Here is a 22,688-nt window from a genome sequence, read left to right on the forward strand (position 1 = left end):
AGGAGTGCTGTCCATGGCATCTCTCCAAATGGCTGGGACTAACACATGGTCCCCAAGGGCAGCTGATGGTTACAATATATATTGAATATATTATTTTTAAAAAATCAACTTTACCATATACCCCAAATCTTAGGGAGAGATATAGCTAAGGATCAAATTGGCCATGATGATCTCCAGCCCTTGTGAGTAATTGGCCCTTTTCCTCCAATGCCCTATCCCTGATTTATATTACATTTCCCCCCATACCTATGGCAATATCATCTGTACCTAACTTTTCCTGAAACTGAGCAAGTTGGCAGAGACAATTTAAATGGGGGGGAGGTATGGAATAAAGGATTAAATAATCACCTCCGCAATCAAATTAGCAGTCCTATGGGGCTGCTTTTAAAGTGCTGGGGTTTTGATGCAGGAAAGACTGGTTACATGTTTCCCACATAGTGAAATTAAGGCTTTTTCTACAAAAGGAGAGGGAAGGTTGCCTTACCTTATTTTTGACAAATTTTCTTTTTTTAAAAAAGGGCCCAGTGTTTCTTCTCAAGTACCACAGTATTCTGACTAAACTCAACAAAGTCATAAGCAGCATTTCAACTATCAAGATAATATCCTGAAATACTTTTAATTAAATGCTAATGCTGAAATGTCTAACACCAGATCAGGCATATGCACATGGGTGGTCCATTTTCTGGTTTACTATCTTTTAAGGAAATTAACCCCGAATTGGCAAGTTGTTCTAGTTATTCTAACCTGAACATAAATCATTAATGGACTGATCTTCCTATTCTTTAAAGCAGGCTCTCCTGCAATCTGTCTCCTGCCGTCTGTGTAGTCTTGAGGATGGCCTTCAAAAACCTTTCCCATTACTCTTTTTTGTTATGCTAAATACAACCTAAACTTTTGTGGGGACTAATCATATCTTAGTCCAACTTTTATCATACCTGAAAGGCAGCCTTATCATTGCTACTTCAGTATTTGCAACTTAAGTCCAGCACAAAAATGTCCTTCAAAAAGCTGCACCTTTAAGGTCTCTCTGTTTGTTGATTTTTCAAAACTCTCAATAACAATATTCTTTTAAAACGTCCGATAGCCGTGTTGGTCTGAAGCAGGAGAACAAAGCTGGAGTCCAGTGGCACCTTTAAGACCAACAAAGTATTATTCTGGGCAGAAGCCTTCATGCACATTTCTTCAGTATCTGTTATTGAGAATTTTGAACAAAGCAGTAGACAAGTGCACCTTTCATACCAACAAAGTTTTATTCAGAATGCAAGCTTTCGTATGCGCTTACATTCTGAATAAAACTTAGTTGGTCTTAAAGGTGCACTTGTCTACTGCTTTGTTCTATTGCTTCAGACCAACACGGCTGCCTACTGCGATCTAGCTACATGAGAATTTTGAAGTTTTAAAAGAAGTCATTAAGCCAACAGAAGTCATTGGAGCCTTCCTTAAAGATGGAGGCTCAGATAACAGCCGCTGCCAAGTCCGCGTTTTTTCACCTTAGGCGGGCAAGGCAGTTGGCCCCCTTCCTGGAGCGCGACGACCTAGCAACAGTGATCCATGCTACGGTCACCTCGACGTTGGACTACTGTAATGCCCTCTACATGGGGCTGCCCCTGTCCCGAACTCTGAAATTGCAGCTGGTGCAGAATGCCACGGCCCGGCGGTTACTGGGTCTCCCAAAGTGGGGACACATTCAGCTGGGTCTTCGGACCCTGCACTGGCTTCCAGTGATATACCGAGTCCGGTACAAGGTGCTGGTTATCACCTTTAAAGCCCTATATGGCTTGGGACCTGTCTACCTGAAGGACCGTCTTTCCCCACATGTTCCCCAGAGAGTACTGAGGTCGGGAACACAAAATCTCCTTACTATCCCTGGGCCAAAAGAAGCCCGCTTGAAATCCACCAGAGAAAAAGCCTTCTCTGTTATGGCCCCTACATGGTGGAATCAGCTGCCGGAGGAGGTGAGGGCCCTGCGGGACCCTGTTCAGTTCCGCAGGGCCTGTAAAACGACCCTCTTCCGGCTAGCTTACACCTAGCTTGAGAATTTAATGCAACTTGCCAGATTTCTTTTTATATATATTTGGAATATTTATTAATTTTTAAGATTTTATCTGTTTTAAATGTTTAATTCCTTACATGTTTAAATATTGTTTAATTTTTATGTCGGATCTATTGTTGGAAGGCGCCCTGAGCCACTTGTGGGAAGGGCGGGATATAAATTCTAAATAAATAAATAAACAAACATTCCCCCTAAATGTTTATGTATTTATACTTTATTTATATTCCACCTTTCTCAGAGAAACACCTGCTTGTATGGTAAAACTTCTACTATTTTAGGTGGGTAGCCATGTCGGTCTGAAGTAACAGAACAAAGTTTGAGTCCACGAAAGCTTATACCTAGAATAAAGCTATGTTGGTCTTGAGAAGAAGGAGACTGCAGATTTATACCCCGCCCTTCTCTCTGAATCAGAGACTCAGAGCAGTTTACAATCTCCTATAGCTTCTCTCCCCACAACAGACACCCTGTGAGGTGGGTGGGGCTGAGAGGGCTCTCACAGCAGCTGCAAGCGGAGGAGTGGGGAATCAAACCCGGTTTTCCCAGGTAAGAGTCTGCGCACGTAACCACTACACCAAACTGGCTCCCTTAAAGCTGCCACAGGACTGAAAACTTTGTTCTTCTACTAATAAGGGCACTAGTTTCAGATAACATGATCTAAGGGGGGAAAAGAACTAAGTAACAATTTGCCCTAATCTAGATGGCCCACGCTACCCTCATGTCATCAGATCTCAGAAGCTAAGCACAGTCAGCCCTAACCACCAAGGAGGTCGCTACTCTGAGGCAGGCAATGGCAAACCACCTTTGAACATCTCCTGCCTTGAAACCCTTATGGCATTACCATAAGTTGCCTGTGATTTGACAGCACTTTTTCCTGCCAACGATTTGATGGAAAAACCCAAGGCCTGGGATGTTTTGTTTCTCATGCACAGATACACGTACAAGCAAGTTATATAACTGGCTTGTTCATGGATTCTACTCCCTAACAATTCAGGCAAATGCATACATAGGAGAAAGTTAAGTGCTGTCCATCAGATCACCAAGGAACTTAATCATACTATTTGGTATACATGCAACATTTTCACATGTATCCAGGAATCAGGTTTGGACATGTCATGTCTGGAAATTAGACCCCTAGGCAAAGGGTGCAGATTTTTACCATCAAATGCATGCAGGAGCTCTTACAACTATGACTGAGAATAAAGGAGAAGATATACTAGGGTGTTTCAGTATTTTCCCAGCCAAATAATTCAACACATTCCTCCATTTCAGGCTAAATGGCTTTTTCTTGTATCCCCACAACTGGGATCTTAAGATATATATACATAGCAGTAAACTCCACCTGAATCAACTGGACTTAAAGACAAGTGTAAAACACTGGGGTACAAATGAATATTGCAAGAAATTGGTACACTGACTGAATTCAGCACACAAACACGTTGCCCAATAAAGGTTTATTTAGGGATTTTTCTTTTCTGGGAGTACTGATCTCTTTTGGATTAAAAGTGTTCTGTTTCAAGAAGAGCAGCAACCAAGTTTTAAACAAATGTGTATCTATTATCTGTGAACTTCAGATGCATTCAAAAATCCTACATAAAAGGAGCACGGGATCAGGATGTTTGGGCCTATGCCAACTCATCATTTCTAGAGGAGAATGTTACCAACTGCAAGTCAAGTCATGTATCTGGAATACAAAATGAATCTGTTAGACTTCTCGTAAATGTTACTGACTAACTGGAAAGTGCTCTTCTTGTGAAGTATTACTACACTTAACAGTGCAGAGTTACTCTAGCTGAGCAAATGGGCTTACACTGCAGTTAACTGAATGGGACTGCACTACAAAAGAGAGGACAACGGTTAACCAATGTAAGACAGGGATAGCCAGTCCACCTGGGCAAAGAAGCCACACAAAACAGACCTAAAAATGAAGAGGGGATTCTCTAGGATGCATTAATGCACACCATGCAACTCTTTAGGCTTTCTCCTCTATTTCACTGAGCTAGGAAGTAGAAAACATAGCACCACAGACAGATGTGAGCTGACTCAACCCCAAGGTTCCTCCTGTCCAGGTATAACACACCCTTTCACTGCCAGGTAACTTTTAGCACCTATGATGAATGCTGGCCACTCCTGGTAGCGCAACATGCTTTGCCAGTGACTAGAACACACAGTACTACCATACAATACCATCCACAACAACCACCTCTATCACCTACTGTCTTTTTTACACTAGCCAACTTTCCTTTTATGGAGAAGTTGCCACCCAATTTCTTACAGATACACAACTGGCAAGCACAAAGCTCAAGATCAAGGCAGACCTGAGTTTCATCATGCAATATATAAGCAACCAAAGTTATCCTCTTATAATTAAAGCAATTTAACCATGACTATCTGACAGAAAGAAGAACCTCTATATACAGAAAAACAGAACATGATGTTTCCAGGGCCATTTGGTCTCATTTTAGCACTTTTAAAAAGTCTAGCAGCCCATCCCTTTCTTGGAAACAAGTCCTTCTGATCTAATTTCCAAATGATCTACCATGACTGTTACTGGATTTCCTAACCCTTTCCCCCATCCCACTGCAAAAAAGTAGCCCAACTGTGCATAGCCAACAACTGAAGCTCCACAAATGTTTCTAATTGCAACAGTTATTATCTCCTTTAATAGTTACTGTTTACTCTGGCAGGCCTAGCAGAAAGGATGTGACATCTTTTCTGTTAATTAAAAAGTAACACTACCAATGAGGGGGGCCCTGCTGAAAGAGGCACCGCTGGATTCCAGGAAGGCATCCAAAGTATAAAACTGACACCAGACTGAAAAAAGAGGCAAGAAAAGGGCAGCTTCTCGCAGGCAAGGCCCCTGCAAGTGATCCTGAAAGGACCAAGCACAGACTCATATATTAAACAAAAAGCTGCCAACACGTCCATGCATATATCTTCGGAAGGCATTAGGAGCAATATAGGAAAACAGAGTAAATGGAAGCTGTCTTTTGTTAGCTGGCCACCCCAGGCTGCCAAGAAAGTCATTCCTGGCAGGGTTACTTGATTGTTAGTTAAATCTGAGACAGCTAATAGTAGTAATAGTAGTAAAATCTGAGACAGCTAATAGTAGTAAAATCCAAGACAGTTAGTAATAGTAAGTGTTAGTTAAATCTGAGACAGCTAATAGTAGTAATAGTAGTAAAATCTGAGACAGCTAATAGTAGTAATAGTAGTAGTAGTAGTAGTAATAGAAGTAGTTAAATCTGAAACAGCTAATAGCAGTAATAGTAGTAAAATCCGAGGCAGCTAAGAGTAGTAATAGTAGTAGTTAAATCTGAGACAGCTAATAGTAGTAAAATCTGAGACAGTTAGTAATAGTAAGTGTTAGTTAAATCTGAGACAGCTAATAGTAGTAATAATAGTAAAATCCGAGGCAGCTAATAGTAGTAATAGTAGTAGTTAAATCTGAGACAGCTAATAGTAGTAAAATCTGAGACAGCTAGTAATAGTAATAGTGTTAGTTAAGTCTGAGACAGCTAATAGTAATAGTAGTAAAATCCAAGGCAGCTAATAGTAGTAGTTAAATCTGAGACAGCTAGTAATAATAATAATAATAGTATTAATTACAACGATAATAATAAATGTGTAAGGGGGGGAAGGACAGAGAAGAGGGCTAACCGATTCGCAGACAAAAGTTTGAGCCGATCCTGGTAGAATTACTTGATTGTTAGTTAAATCTGAGACAACCAAAAACAACAATAATATAAAAAACAGCTATGCAAAAGGGAGAAAGGAGAGAGACGAGAGGGGGACCCGATTCTCAGACAAAAGCTTCTCCGCAGCCTCAACGGCGGGGAAACCAGCGCTCCCCGGAAGCAGTCCTTCCCCAATGGTTCCCAAATCACAGGACCTTTCTCAAGGGGGAGGGGGGCTGGTTTACACTGCAAAGGGGGGGGGGGGTTCTCTTTTTGGTTCAGAAAAAAATGAAATCCAGAATTTTCCAAAATCCGAAGTCTGCAAAAACAAAAAGGGAGAGAGAGAGAGAGAGCGCCAGCCCTTCCCGCCGCCATTGGCTCTCCTCCTCCTCCTCCAGCAGCCTCCCCAATTCTCGGGCCTCCCCGGAGCGCGGCTGGCTGGCTTACCCGAGTCGGGGGCTCGTCATTGTGGGCGGCTGAGGCGAGAGACGCGCTGCTGCTCCTTCTTCTTCTCCCTCCTCGTTTTTGGGGGAGAAACTGCGGGGGAGGTCGGGGGGAGGAGGAGGCGTCGGGCCTTCACGCCTTCCGCGGCCCTGGCGAGACGAGGCTCCACGGAAGGCGAGGAAGAGGCGGGAGGAGAACGAAGGGAGGCGGCGACGCGGGCTCGGGGCCTCTCAGCTTGCGGCGCCCGTCGAGGCACTTGGCTCGCTCGTCTCTCCTCAGCAGGCGTGCCCCCGTGTGCGCAGGCGCGGCCGGGCGACAGAGCGCGAGCGAGGAGGAGGAGGGAGGGGGGGGGAGGAGGCAGATAAAGAGTTGTGAAGTCGGGAGCGCGCGCCGGGGATGTCCCCCAATCACTGCACGGGTGTCGTCGGGAGTGGAAACAGCTCCTCCGCGGAGCGGGCGGGACCAGGCCCCCCTCGAGCGACCAATGGGAAGCCGCCGCCGACGCGAACTCCGCGAATGGCGCGCGCTCACGCACAAAGTGGGCCCCGGGCGGCAACGACGGCCTTTTTTTTGGCCCCAGCTGAGGCGTCGGGGCTGCTTTGCGCTCCGTGGCGGAAAAAGCCGAGTTAGTGCTGCAAAGGGTTTCGGACGGCGGCCTCTTATGGGCTCTCCTTTCCCGTCACGGGGGCCAGCGAAGCGGGAGCGGCCAGGCACCTTTGCCGAGGTCTCGCCATAAGAACCCGGCGGAGAGGATCGAAGGAGCGCTGATGCGACCTTGGGAGGCGTCGCGCCTTCCTTCCCCGCCATGGCTTCCCTTCGGAAGCAGGCGGAGCGGAGGGATAGCGAACCTCCCTGAGGTGATTTAAAGTAAAAAAAATAATAAAAGTAGGGCAGAATTCGCTTCAGCCCCGCTTTTGACACCAAGAGTGCGTTCACACTGCACTAAATAATGCTTTTTGGAATTGGGTTTTTGCTGTTCTTACACTGTAAAAATCCAGTTGCAAGACACATTATTTAGCATAGTGTGAACGCACCCCAAGAGTGCATTCGCCGGACACGAAACAATGCGTTTTGCAACTGGATTTTTACTGTGCAATAATAGCAAAAACTCCATTGCAAAACGCCTTATTTAGTGTCGTGTGAACGCACCACAAGGCATCTTTCTTTTTTTCCAAATACACTTAGGCTGCCCTCGCACGCATTAAATAATGCGCTTCCAGTCTACTTTCAATGCACTTTTCAACTGGGTTTTATTGTGTGAACTGTCAAAATCCAATTGGAAAGTGGATTAAAAGAGCATTATTTAGTGTGTGTGACTGCAGCCTTTAAATACACTTTCAGCTTTCCTACTGGAAAGGTCCAAAGCGCTTTACAAGGCTATCGTTTAAAAACAATAGGAAACGAAAGCGTGATTTCTTCAGAAATGAAATGGCAGTGGATGATTGCAGGAGCGACAATTTTAAAACGATCATAATGGTAAAAAAAAAATGTTTATGTTTAATTGGAGTTATACCCCACCCTCCCCACTGAATAATATAAACCAAAAGAATCCTACAGGAAAATTCGAAATCGCCTCAGCAGTCGGAAAAGAGCAAAATAAGGGACGAAGCTCAGAAAAGTCAAACCAACCTAGATGATAGGTTTATATTGAGAGAAACACCAGTGGACAATCTCATGCAACACTGAAGGGATATTTTTTTAAAAAAAGAACCCATTTAAATGCTTTGGGGGTTGTTTGTTTTTAAATAGCCGTATTCCCAGGGCTGGCCCTAGACTGCCCGGCACCCTAGCCCGGCACCCTAACTTCTGGTGCCCTCCCTGCACTGATAACATCACCAAGTCGCATGGATGGTGCCCAATTTGGTGCCCCCAGAAGGACAGCGCCCTAGGCAATTGCCTAGTGGTGATATTCCCCCTGGTTGCCCCTTTAGGCTTGGGGAATTGCTGGTGGTGGACTCACGGCTGGCTCTAGACCGTCTGGCACCCTAGACGAGGCTAACTTCTGGTGCCCCCTCTCCTGCACTGATAATATCGCTGAGTCACATGGGGAGGTGCCCAGTTTGGTGCCCCCAGAAGACAGTACCCTAGGCAATTGCCTATTTTGCCTAGTGGCAGGGCCGGCCCTCGGTGGACTGCATGAGATGTAAGAGTCCACCCCTCCGAAGCAGCCGTATTCTCCAGGCCAAACAAGCTTAAGGTAAGAGCCTATGGAATAAACTTCAGATGTTTGAGAGCCACAAGGCATAAACGTCAGATGTTTTGGAGCAGGAAGGAAGGGAAATAGATAAAGGGGAGATGGAGAGGTGGAAAGAAAGCAACTTTAAATGCTTGATCCAAGCGATTTAAAAATAACGCCTTCTCCAAGCTGGCTGATGGGGTGTTGGGGGCTTTGAGAGCCGCACAGTAAGTGTGAAAGAGCCACATGTGGCTCCCAAGCCACAGTTTGGCTACCCCTGCAGGGGAAATGTAGTCTGGAGATCAGTTGTAACATTGGGAGAACCTGAAGGTTGGTAACTCTTGCCCCAGTATTAATCAAATGTATTAATTTATATAGCACTCCAGATTATATCTTTTAAAACTTGGGGCACTGAACATTATCTGTACAAAGTGTGTAACCCTAGTCTGAAGAAGTCCCCAGTGAATCTCTGTAGCCATTGGGGGCTCTCCCATTATTTACTGCAGCTCTTTGGGCAAGCTGTGTTTGTGAGGCACACTTGGCTAGACTAAAGAACAGTTTGAATTAGGGTTGCCAATCCCCAGGTGGGGGCAGGGGATCCCCCGGTTTGGAGGCCCTCCCCCCGCTTCAGGGTCGTTAGAAAGCGGGGGGAGGGGAGGGAAATGTCTGCTGGGAACTATTATTATTCCCTATGGAGATTTATTCCCATAGAAAATCATGGAGAACTGATCTGCGGGTATCTGGGGCTCTGGGGGAGCTGTTTTTTGGGGTAGAGGCACCACATTTTCAGTATAGCATCTAGTGCCTCTCCCCAAAATACCCCCCCCAAGTTTCAAAAAGATTGGACCAGGGGGTCCAATTCTATGAGCCCCCAAAGAAGGTGCCCCTATCCTTCATTATTTCCTATGGAAGGAAGGAATTGAAAAGGTGTGTGGTCCCTTTGTTCAATTATGCTTGTCACAGCCTTGATCTCGGCTCCACCCCTAATGTCTCCTGGCTCCACCCCCAAAGTCCCCAGATATTTCTTGAATTGGACTTGGCAACCCTAGTTTGAATTGGGACTGCCAGCTCCAGGTTGGGAAATACCTGGAGATTTGTGGGTTGGAGCCTGAGGAGGGAGGAGACTTCAAAGGGGTATAGTGCCATACAGCTCCCCTCCCAAAGCAGCCCATTTCTGCAAGTGAACTGATCTCTGCCAGTTGTAATCTGGGGGAGATCTCCAGTTGCCACCTGGAGATTGTCAACCACAGCTCAATTGGAAATCTGGATCCTTTTTCTTCAAACTTTTGCTTAATTTATCCTACTCCATCTCGGGGACTCTGAGCATGCGGTAACATACATACATACACTGCGACTGAAATAAGGTTCTCCCCTATGCGGTTTTTGAACAAAAACCTAAAGAAGAAAATTCCGCAGTTCTCCTTGGAAGCACACAGGCTTGGCCTTCAGTGGTCTTTCAGGGAAAACAAGCTGCATAACTTTCAGGCAACCCCCCAAGCAGGGCCGGATTAAACCCTGTGGAGGCCCCTAGGCAGGCAAAATCTTGGGGGGCCCCCTCACAAATTGTCTCAGAGTTGGAGCAGCCGCCCCACTGCCTGCAGCTCCTGCTGCAGCCTGCAGGCACCTTCTCTAAAGTCCCTTTGACAAAACTGTGGGAGAGAGCCAGAGAGAGGCAAACTTGGCGATGATGCCAGCATCAGCCACACCAGGCAAGTCGGGCAAAGAGCAGCTCAGTTGCTGGCTGCATGTGCAGGCTGGCAGGGCTGCAAGCAGGGGGGAAACTGGGGAGAGAAGTGAGCCCAGGGCCCCTAAAGGCGTGGGGGGGCCCATAGGCCAGTGCCTGCTTGGCCTAATTGTTCATCCGGCCCTGCTCCCAAGAATGCCATTCTAAGCATTGTTGCCATTCAAACTTGGCAGGAAATCATAACTGATATTACTGATAGCGATGGTTCAAATGTGGACTCTGGTTTGTATTTATGGTGCAAAACCGGTAAGAGCTTTGTGGATCAACAGCAGCATACTGTCGTACCCAGAAGATAAGACTCCTTGAAACATACAACAGTATTCTGGGCTATGGATCAAATGAATCATTCCAGTTTTAATTTTTTAAAGGGAAGGGTTGCAACTCCAGGTTGGGAAATTCCTGGGGAATTTGTGGGTGGAGTTTGGGGAAGGGTGGTACTTCAATGGAATATGATGCCGTAGAGTTCAGCCTTCAAAGCCATTTGCTCTAGGGGAACTGATTTTCTGGTGTGGTCTTGTAGTCCAGGAGATCCTCAGGCCCCACATGGAATTTGGCAAACCTACTTGAAGGCATGTGATAAATCAATCTTGCTGAAGCTAAATAAGCCTGTGTCTGACTGGCACTTGGTTGCAAGGGCTAATGAGAGCCCTCTGCATAACATCCTGAGTTCTATGATGAAAAAACCCCCCAGATAAAATATAATATATAATACTGGATTGGAAGGCGGGTTTTTTGCCTTTTTTCTTTGCTTGCTTGTTTTTTTGTTACACTAATGGTGCAAACAATGTTACTTCGATTCTGGGGAAGCCATAATAAAATCTGAGAACTCCTTTATTATTGGATCAATTTCTGTAGAATGAAGAATTCTCATTAACTGAAACTAGTGTTTCTCTTAACCAGTTGCCTTTGGTCATTTTAATGAAGTTTGCAATCTGCTTTTGACTCAATTTTAATACAGTCTTTTTCGAGAAAATGACAGTTCCATAATAGGGTAATAAACCATTGCTTTTTAAAATGTCAGAAATGACAATACCCTACAAAATGCAATCCTACAGTGTATCCCTCCTCACTTCCCCATGCAATATATATATATATATGTATATATACACACACACAGAGTCCCATGGCACAGAGTGTTAAAGCTGCAGTACTGCAGTCCTAAACTCTGCTCACCTGAGTTCAATCCCAGTGGAAGGTGGGTTCAGGTAGCCAGCTCAAGGTTGACTCAGCCTCCATCCTTCCGAGGTCGGTAAAATGAGTACCCAGCTTGCTGGGGGGGGGGGAGTGTAAATGACTGGGGAAGGCAATGGCAAACCACCCCGTAAAAAGTCTGCCATGAAAACATTGTGATGTGACATCACCCCAGAGTTGGAAACGACTGGTGCTTGCACAGGGGACTACATATATATATAAACTCAGTCTTCTAATATACAATTAAAATGATAGGTATTATCACTAACACAGTCATTGCCATAGTACATATTCCTAATGTGCGCACTATTAGGAAAGGAGGAAATATCTGGTTCAAAAATATGAAAATTTGTAGCACTATTAAGTGTTGGGGGGGTGGGAATCCTAAAGACTGCCTAGTTTTGCTTTGCACTTAAAAGTTTTTAAACAATCTTCTGGAAAGGGAATTTCATACTGCTCTGATATACTCTCTCTCTTTTCTTTGCAGCTGACTAGACCGTTGTTCAGGATATAGTAACAGTTTCCGATGGCAGAGTGCCCTCTTAGTCAAGTGGTTTCTAAAGGGCCACTGATTGGGAATCCTGCGGAAGACACTTATTGGCAGCTGGCCTTTGATGAGAATTCTGCAGGAACACTGGTGGGCATTGTGAACAGTCGAGTTCACCACATTCCGGCAGCCAAAGTGTGAGTTGGCTTCTAGAAAGAGTTCCCACTTTGGTTTAGAGCCACTTTGGAATGGGAGGTGACAGCTGAACTTTTGTTGGTAGTAACAACAATATAAAGAATTTTAGAATATATATAAAAATGCTGTGTTTCTTTTACCAGTCATTGCCAGAGGTAAGTTTGCCTGTTTCTGTAATAATTAACATTTATGTTTACTATTAAAAAAGCCCTGTGGCACAGAGTGGTAAAGCTGCAGTACTGCAGTCCGAGCTCTCTGCTCATGACCCGAGTTCGATCCCAGCGAAAGCTGGGTTCAGGTAGCCGACTTGAGATTGACTCAGCTTTCCATCCTTCCGAGGTCTTTAAAATGAGTACCCAGCTTGCTGGGGGGAAAGTGTAGACGACTGGGGAAGGCAATGGCAAACCACCCCGTAAATAGTCTGCCATGAAAATGTTGTGAAAGCAACGTCACCCCGGAGTCGGAAATGACTGGTGCTTGCACAGGGGGCTATTTTTTTTTTACTATAAAAAGATTTATGTATGGTGAAACAAGTTAATTTTAACAATGAAATAAAATGCTGCCTACCAATTGTTAGATAAATTGAGGTGGTTCCTGTAAATGGAGTAAATTACGGTATGTTCTTTTAACATAGAATTTTGGCTAAGGAATTAGGGCCTTGGTGTTTTCATTTTATTTGAATGTCCTTCATACAGCAATTGCAAAAATCCTTGCCTAATTTTCCTTATTGATTTTTGGCACAGTATACTTTGAAATTTATAGTTACATGTACATCCAGTTCAGCTGCTTCACCCATTTAAAATCAGATTTATGAACTGGGATTTAAAAAGCATGCCCAAGAATCTGAGTGTAGTAAGGTTGTCACTTTTTCTTTTTGAACATAAGATTTCCACGGTATCACAAATCATTTTGGTGGGGGACTCCTCAAGAAACAGTTGCCTGAAGTCCCACTGGGAACACAATGAATATTAGCGGAGGGATGGTAGTTCAGTGGTAGAGCATCTGCTTGGTAAGCAGAAGGTCACAGGTTCAGTCCCTGGCATCTCCAACTAAAAAGGGTCCAGGCAAGTAGGCGTGAAAAACCTCAGCTTGAGACCCTGGAGAGCCGCTGCCAGTCTGAGTAGACAAGACTGACTTTGATGGACCGAGGGTCTGATTCAGTATAAGGCAGCTTCATAGGTTCATATGTTCAATGAAATTCCTTAGACCCCACTTGAAAACAAAAGCTACCATTTTCAGAATCAAATCACTCTTCCACACTCTGCTGACAACTTTCACAAATCATGCCCAATTGAAGTAACAGACACTCTGGCTACATCCATGTGGTAGTCCTGCTTTGGTGACTTCAGAAGCAGGTGTGGCAGAAACGGCCTCCACACATCCCATTCTTGCTTCCTTTGCTGTGGCCATCCCCCACTCTTTCTGCTTTTCTCCATCACACACATGCAAAATCACAGGTGAAAGAGCGTCAGGCTATAGCAGGGATGGCCAGATTTGCTTAACATAAGAGCCACATAGAATAAACATCAAATGTTTGAGAGCGGCAAGAGGGAGGAAGGAAGGAAGGCAGGCAGCCAGGCAGATAAATGGGGAAGGATGGAGGGAAAGATGGAAATAAAACTTTAATTTTAAATGCATTCTCTAAGCCACCAACTGGTTTGGCTTGGAGAAGTGATTGAGAGAAATGCCTTCTCTAAGCTGGCTGTGTGGTGCAGTTAGGCTTCCCAACCCTCCCGCCCTGGTGGGGGACCCCAGGATTTCCACCCTCTTCCCTCGCTCCCCAAAAAAACGGAAGCGGGGGGAGGGGGGAAACGGCGCCGGGGAGCATGGCGAGCCGCCCCATCCCGGAGCGGGTGAGGCCACCGTGCCACTGCCACCCCCTCCCTGCCCACTGCAGCTGCTCCTCCGAGATGGGCCCAGGCTGAGCCCATCTCGGAGGAGCAGCCAAGAGGCGGCAGCAGCGCAGGGGAGGGCGAGGCAGGCCAGGAGCATGGCGAGCCGCGAATCCTGGCCCTTCTAGGACCCAGACTCACGGCTCGCCACGCCCCCAGCCCGCCTCCACCCCCCCCTCCGATTCCACCCCAGAGGCGGAGTGGAGCGGGCGAGGCCGCCACGCCCGCTCCGAGACGGGGCGGCTCGCCACGCTCCCTGGCACCGTTTCCCCCCCTCCCCTAGCTCCACCCCAGTGTCTCCTGGCTCCACCCCCAAAGTCTCCTGGCTCCACCCCCAAAGTCCCCAGATATTTCTGGGGTTGGACTTGGCAACCCTAGGTGCAGCAGGGGCTTCGAGAGTCACACAATATATGTGAAAGAGCCTCATGTGGTTCCTGAGCCACAGTTTGGCAGGGGAAAAGCCCTTTAAAGGGTGGGTGGTGAGGCAAGTTGCCCCATGCCATTTTGAAATACAGCATAACTCTTCTAGCTCACAGTTTTGAGATGGAGAAAAGTTGGTTGTTATTTTCTCTGGCTGAAATGAGCAAAAATAGGAGTCAAACAAGTCATGTCCAAACTGGGTATATCATCATGTGGATGTACCAGTTCACTAATGACTGTGATGATGCAGCTTCTGTTATTAGAAGGGGGAAACTATTAGAGATCTTTTGAACTCTTACATAGTTTTACTGCAGGCACAGAATATCCATCTTGACCCATCGCCTTGACAGCTCCGTAGTAAATGGTTCCACAATTCAGATGTTAACATAAACTTCTACATCAAACACGGATGTGGTTCTGGGTTTCTATATATTGGATCTTTAAAACTGTGGTTATTTTTGAAGTGTTTTAATTGTCCATAGACAACATGCACATTTGATACATTGTTACAATAGGGACAAAATACTGCACAAAAGTTAACTTTATATTCCGTACAATTAAGGTTTTATTATAGAAAGCGTTGTAGAGTTTGAAATATTTTTTAAAAACTAAATCCTACTGCAAATAGAGCAAGAATTAATATATTACTTTGGAACTTCAATGCAAGCTTTCTCTCTTCCACACTCAACTAAGAAGTAATGATGGCAAAGCACTGCAAATTAAATACTTGACGTTAAAAATCACTGCTGAGCAATTAAACAACTTTTTAACACAGGATTCAGAGCCTTAAACAATAGACGCTGCTGCCACAGGAAGCTCAGCTGTGTTTCTCTTACAATTAATTGCTTCCGCTGTATATAAAATTGAAAGTATTAGCCACTTCAGTGCGGAAAAAGGATATCCTCATACACTACTCCTATTTCCTTACCAAAGGCTATTACCAAGCCTTTCAGCATTAATTCATTTACAATAAATTATCCTGTGATGACAAAGGATGAGCTAGAACAGGAGGCTAACTATTATTGGGAAACAGATTCCAGTGTGTAGCCATGTTTAGTCCAGTGGTACTAAGACCAACAGTTTTATTCCGGGTATAAGCTTTCATGTGCACACACAATTCTTCAGTATCTAGTCTGCATGCACATGAAAGATTATACCCAGAATAACACTTTGTTGGTCTTAAAGGTTTGCATTTCTACAATTTGATTATGTTTTTTTAAAATGTCATCTCCACTAGGCAGCATTTAATCTGGGGGAATCTCAGTACTTTGGAAAGAATCAGGATTAATTTTTATTATATTCTGTTCATCTTTAGGAATTACCCTTGTGAGCATGCATATAAAATACTACATGGTCTCATGGTAGGAAGACACGTAATAGAGAAACCCAAAGCAGGCTCAGATGTGGTCCTCACCTCACCTCCTGAAAATTGATGTTGATATTGGATGTACATCCTGCCCTCCACTCTGAATCTCAGAGCAGCTCACAATCTCCTTTGCCTTCCTCCCACTCTCCCCAACAGACACCCTGTGAGGTGGGTGGGGCTGAGAGAGCTCTTCCAGAAGCTGCCCTTTCAAGGACAACTCTGCAAGAGCCATGGCTAACCCAGGGTCATTGCAGCAGCTGCAAATGGAGGCGTGGGGAATCAAACCCGGTTTTCCCAAATAAGAGTCTGCGCACTTAACCGGTACACCAAACTGGCTCTTTGAGTCCTCTGATGGGAGAACGATGGGATATAAACCATGTTTGGGAGTTGGGTGAAAGCACAAAATCGAATATAAGGGGAGAAAAAAGGACTACATGGAATTTGCATATGGGTGGACAGTCAGAGCAGAGAGAAAAATAATATCCATTGTGGAAAAGGAGTTGCATAGTTCACTGAAATCCAGCAGCTACAAAGGCAGGGGTGAGCAGCATTCTGACAACCAGGGAATCACAACTGATCTCCAGATGACAAGAGATCAGTTCCCCTGGAGAAAATGGCTGTTTTGAAAGGTAGACTCTATGGCATTACATCTCTTCTGAACTCCCCTCCCCAGGCACCATCCCAGAATCTCCAGAAATTTCCCAACCTGAGCTGGCAACCCTAAACCATAGTTCATAGGTTAAATCCCAACCTCCTGGTTTAAGAACCACGCCCATAGACAGGATTTTGAAAGTTGAGGCACATGCAAAAAAGTTGGGGGGCACTTAGTGGCTCCCCTCCCCTGGCTGCTACTGCTGTGACTCAGGATGCCTGACTGACTGGCAGGCCCTTTAAATGCTGTGAGAGGGGCAGCGGCTGCTCTTTGTTACCCCTCCTGTGCAATCTAAATAGTCGGGGGGATGGAGGGGTGGCCCCCAGCTTCTCAGCCCTCACCACCATGGCTGGGAAAGGGAAGGTATGGGGCACCCAACATGAAGTCAGGGGGCATGGTCCACACAGCCCCCCCCCCGTAGCTACAGGCCTGTTAAAGGTAAAGGTGGTCTCCCTGTGCAAGCACCAGTTGTTTCCGACTCTGGGCTGATGTTGCTTTCACAATGTTTTCATGGCAGACTTTTTATGGGGTGGTTTGCCATTGCTTTCCCCAGTCATCTACATTTCCCCCCCAGCAAGCTGGGTACTCATTTTACCGACCTCGGAAGGATGGAAGGAGTCAACCTCCAGCCAACTACCTGAACCCAGCTTCTGCTGGAATCGAACTCAGGTCGTGAGCAGAGTTTAGAACTGCAGTACTGCAGCTTTACCACTCTGCACCATAGGGCTCTGCAAGCCTGTTAAGCGCCATCGTATTTGTAAATCTGATAGTAGACTGATGCACAAAGGGAGTCAATCCTCCTTTTACTCTTGATTATGCTGATTATCTAAGATGCCCTTTATCAGAAATACAAATTCCTGTCAGCCAAAGTTGTTCTTCTTTTCCTCCTTGTGAAGTTCAGAAAGAATTCTGTATTTTTTATTTTGCAGAATATTTTATTTGTGTTGGCACAGATAATCCATGCAAGGAATAGTCACTCACACTGCCTGAATCACACACTATAACAGAGCATTTGAAAGAAAAGAAAAAGGGGAAAGGGGAAAAAAAGGTAATCAAATCCAAACTCATAGGTAAAAGCAAGGTCACTTGTGGTGTCAGATCAGTATTTCCAAACATTTAAAAAAGCAAAAGGCCTAGCATGATTGCTACATGAACAAATAACTCAGTTGCAAATGTTAATAATCTGCATGTTGTAATATACTCACATCTACTACTAGGTCTTAGTAACTAATGTTGCATGGCCTAACAGCAGGTGCCAATACATATTTAGTGCTGCAGCATTCACATTATTGAATACAGAGAGCTTTCATTAAAATATTTCATTCAGCTTACTGACCAACGAAGGACCAAAACTGAGAAACTAAATTTGTCACGGACTTGACTGTATTTAGATTCTAACGGTAAATGATTTTTGTGGTGTTCTCTGAGTGATGAATTATATGAGATTTGCTGGCTTTAAGGCAAACAGGAAGATTAAAAGCCAACCCCATGGAGGGTACAATCTAGAGCTGGGATGTCAGCCACTAGTTAGGACCAAGGAATCCCTCAGAAGGACAGCTGAACCCCTGGAGAAAAGGGATACTTTGGAGTGTGGACTCCAGGGCTTTTTTTGTAGCAGGAACTCCTTTGGGCCACACATCCCTGATGTAGCCAGTCCTCCTGGAGCTTACAGTAGGCCCTGTATTAAGAGCCCTGTAAGCTCTTGGAGGATTGGCTACATCAGGAGGGAGTGGTGTAATATGCAAAGGAGTTCCTGCTTCAAAAAAAGCCCTGGTGGACTTTACCCCACTGTACCTCACTGAGGTTCCCGTCCTTCCCAGACTCCATCCCCAAATCTCCAGGAGTTTCCAAACCTGGCTCTGGCAACCCTACTGCCACATCCCCTGTCGGTGGACACGGGCAACTTGGCAAGCCTTATCTAGTAATATTAAAATAAACAAGAGGTTTACCATAGCCTGATCAGATATGGATTGCACCCAGAAAGTTTTTTAAACAGACTTTTTCAGCCTCAGAGAAATGAATGTTAGAGTTTCTAATTATGTGTCGTTTAATATGGCAGATGCATTCATCAAATCCTTTCAAATATTTAAACTTTTTTGTTTTGTTTCGGTCATTCACGGGTGCAGTATTTGACTTATAAGAAGAAAAATCACCAGCTTTCTTCTGATGAAACAGAACAGTTAGATTACTTTAACATTAACATTAATTAACCAGGTAAATTGTCACTAGTCACAAAGGCAGCACACAACTGAACCTGCCAAACATTTCTACTCCAGCCTATAGCAGTAGTTTAAACAGTTGATTGGGTGGCCCACTTCGTATTCTATACACATATAATTGCTTTTCTAAGAAAAGTGGTCTTGGCAGGATAGATGTGTGAGATTCTACCCAAATACAACTAACACCTTGATCCTAGAATGCGTTAACTTGACAAAAAGAGCTAATACAGGTGCTATTGGAGGTGGGGGAGCTTGTTTGTGAGAGTAACTGCTCATGCAAATAGTCTAATTCAGGGATCCCAAATATGGCGCTCTTGAGCACCTTGGCACCCACCAACAATCTATCCTGGCACCCACCAAGCGTTTTTAGAAAATGGGTGGGGCCAGATGGGCCTTTTCCTCAGCAAGGCTTCTGATTGGCCACTAGAGATTTGATTGGCTGTACAATTTTTCAAAAACGTTGCTTTGACAGCAGCTGCCACCACAACACTACTGTGAAGAAGAAGATGACATTGGATTTATATTCTGCCCTCCACTCAAGAGTCTCAGAGCAGCTCACAATCTCCTTTAACTTCCTCGCCCACAGCACAGCAAACACCCTGTGAGGTAAGTGGGGCTGAGAGAGCTCTCCCAGAAGCTGCCTTTTCAAGGACAAGCTCTGTGATAACTATGGCTGACCCAATGCCATTCCAGCAGCTGCAAATGGAGGAGTGGGGAATAAAACCCGGTTCTCCCAGATAAGAGTCCGCAAACTTAACCACGACCCCAAATTGGCCATTTGAAGGTAAGCTACAGCAGCCATTTTGTGACTGGTGCTGCCTCCTACAGCAGCCATTTTGTAGCAGTTCCCAGTACACTGTGTCAGAATTCTAAAGGTGCCCATGGGCTCAAAAAGGTTGGGGACCCCTGGTGTAATTGAAAAGAAGAGTAACCTAAGTAGGAAGGGACTTCAGCAATGTCTTCTCCTCCCTGCTGGTTTTGCTGACCACAGGGAAGGAGACACGGTCGTCTTCCATACGTCCCCTCCCGCCTTCCAAGTTATAATGTGTACTTAAATACAAAGCTTACTAGCATGGAACAGTTATTTCTTTAGGTAAGTTGGCTTCAGAAATCTCTGCCCTATCTTTGACAACAATGGAATCCTCCCCAAGTTAATGCTCTTCGGATCGCGCTCTAAAACTACCATGTAAACATGCTCAAGATGTATACAGAATAGATAATGGATTATGTTCTTTAGAATTGTACTAAAAACTGTCAGGTGAACAGGTTTTGGTGTGTTTGCCGGTTAGACACTTGGGGCTGCTGGAGCTGGGAAGGGAATGTTACATGAGATTCCCTTAACCCCACCTCCTTGTTTCAGTCATCTAAGCTTTACTGGAGCACTAGGGCATCCAGTCCCAGACCACTGGCAACAATGCCACTCCAGTAACCCAATGAGTAATGAAGGAGCCCCAACGGGGCACTCAATCCACAATCTATTATACAGTTTGATTGCTATTGTGTTAGGAAGTGATAAAGGGAGCTCCCTGACTTTTTATTAGCGTTGCATAGAGGAAAGTGTTAGGCAGAGAAAATCTGAAACGGAAAAAGGCAGTGTGATAATCAATTCTTTGTGCGTTTTTTTTTTACTTTTCAGAACTGCAGGAAGCTCCACTGCTACCAGCTTTTCTAATTTTTACCAACAAAGGGGACTAGATGAAAGGATGTAAAAGAGGAGACCAGCACGCTGCAGATAAGTGTGACTAAAACACTAGAGATTCATTTTAAAAACAATTAAACAAATGGTTCTGCAGTCCTTGTTAAAACTGCCAAGATGGTAAGAATTAAAGTGCTGTACTTGCATATATATATTGGAGATCAGACACACTCAAAATATATAAAATAGGGCTTGAGTAAAATGAACAAAGCATTAGATATTAAAAAAATGTGAATACTGGGTATGTTCTCCAGTCTCTGTTTTAGTCTTGCCCTGTTTTTGCCAAAATTAAACACTTGAATTCAATAAATTTCAGTGAGATCGGAAAGTGTTTAGTTCACTCTCTCTCTTAAATCATAATGGGCATTTAACCATTAATTTTAGCTGGATTGAGAGCCCAGCAACATTTTGTAAAATAAGGCATAGTGTTCTGAGAGGGAGAAGATAGCCTCTATTGTTTATTTTGCTGCTATATTGTTAAAAATAAAACTCATACAGTAAACGTTCCTAAAAACAGACTGTAATATGTTTTAAATGAATGGTAAATATGATATGTTGCTATAAACAAGAAATTAAGAGGCAGTGATGCCAGAGCTACTTATTGCAAAGTATAATACAGGGACTACAAAAGTGTAAACAGCTTCAAAATACTAGTTTGGATCCCATGGTAGATTTCCACTAAAAGAAAGGGGAGTAAATTTTTACCAGTTTCCCTCTCCTGCTACAGTCCCCTCCCCCCACCAGCAGTTTTTTTGGGAGCATTTCTGGCTGCCACAGGAGAGAGGTGGGGAGGAAGTCCTATTCTGCTGATGGAAATGCCTTCTGTTATTCCAGGTTTACCACAGAATCCAAGACTATGCTCATTTTGTTTATTCAGAAAGGCCATTCCTCTATGGTAGATCCTTCCATGCTTAAAGCATATTTTAGGATTCTCTTCTGAGTAGACGGGAACCATCGCTATCTGTTACCCGGCACTAAAATGTAAAAGCTTAAATATCCAAAGCTACGGTCAATATAAATACTTGTTGCCATTTGCAACAATTACAAAAAGCATCAATAAGTAATTCTTCAGACATTGCGAAATATTAATTCAAAACTTGAAAAAAATCATTATACTAAGGCTACCCTAAATTCCAAAGGTTTTATTCCCTCATAGCAGCATACACAATCACTCCAGAGATGTTATCTCTAAATAATCTAATCACAGTTAGGACCGGACATGCCTATAAGGCCATCCTGTGGATGGGATCAGTTTTAGTAGAAAAACGGTTTCATTCTCAAAGCTATGGAAAGAACAGCAGAACACTGCCTCTCTCCCATTTCCCATCTCCATTTTATACTGATATTCTACGATACATTTCCCCTACCCATGTGATGAAAAACAGATAAAAATAAATCAACTTTGCATAGAAATAAAATGCACCATTCCCATTCCCACCCCCTCCCATCACGTCACTACGAAGCAGGGAATGAGGATTCCCTTGCTAAGCACTCAATAAGCTAATTCCCTACAAGCTTCAGATGCTAGCCACTTTTTTTCCTCATTTGTATACTCAACAGGAATTAATGCCACCCCACTTTGGTTTTTCTCTTATCCCTTCAAGCCAACTACTCCAACAAAACAGGTCCATTCCCATAACTTCCGAAGCTGAGCGGAAGACAACTTTCCCATCATTCTACCCCAGGGAGTCGCAATCATGGATGTAAATGTTGGCATCTCATAGGCAGTGCGGATAGGGCCAGCTCTGCCACTAGTCAAACTAGGTGATCACCTAGGGCGCCTGCCTTTTTTGGGGGGTGCCAAATCGGGTGCTCCCCAGATGACTCAATGACAGTTGGGGAGACGCCAGAAACTAGCCTTGCCTAGGGTGCCAGACAGTCTAAGGCCGGCCCTGAGCAGGGAGCACTGGTTATTTCTGACCAGGACTTTTTTCCTTGTAAAAAAGCCCAACGGGAACTCATTTGCATATTAGGCCACACACCCCTGACAGAAAGCCAGCCAGAACTGCGTTCTTGTGCGTTCCCGTTTTTTTTTTTTTTTAAAGAGCCCTGCTTTTCACGATCTATTCTCTATTTAAAATATATATTACCTGCCTTTCTATCTTGCAGCACTCGAGGCAATTTGCAATATAAATAAAATAATGTTTCTAAAATACTCATTAGAGACCACAGTTTAAAAATCTCCAGTTAGGACTGCCAATAAATAAAAACTGTTAGTCAAAAAACAAAGTAGGAGTCAAGCTTCACTTTTAAGACCAACAAAGTTTTATTCAGAATGTAAGCTTTCGTGTGCGCAAGCACACTTCTTCAGAGGAGGCCCGTCTGAAGAAGTGTGCATGCACACACGAAAGCTTACATCCTGAATAAAACTGTGTTGGTCTTAAAGGTAAAGCCTGACTCCTACTTTGTTCTCCTGCTTCAGACCAGCATGGCTGCCCCCTTGGATCTATGTTAGTCAAATGCCGTCTGAAATAAAACT

At 44.5% G+C, this 22,688-nt stretch overlaps 1 protein-coding gene across 1 annotated transcript in view; it reads right to left on the reverse strand.

Moving 5' to 3' along the window:
• The window catches only part of BMPR1A (bone morphogenetic protein receptor type 1A), an 88,609-nt gene extending 82,104 nt beyond the window's left edge, over positions 1-6,505 (reverse strand). Inside the window, exon 1 of the mRNA XM_060241062.1 lies at positions 6,175-6,505. The gene's annotated coding sequence lies outside the window, so the exon portion shown is untranslated. The remainder of the gene's footprint in view (positions 1-6,174) is intronic.
• Between the last annotated feature and the right edge of the window lie 16,183 nt (positions 6,506-22,688).

Source organism: Heteronotia binoei, chromosome 6 (assembly GCF_032191835.1).
Source record: "Heteronotia binoei isolate CCM8104 ecotype False Entrance Well chromosome 6, APGP_CSIRO_Hbin_v1, whole genome shotgun sequence".
NCBI classification, from domain to species: domain Eukaryota; kingdom Metazoa; phylum Chordata; class Lepidosauria; order Squamata; family Gekkonidae; genus Heteronotia; species Heteronotia binoei.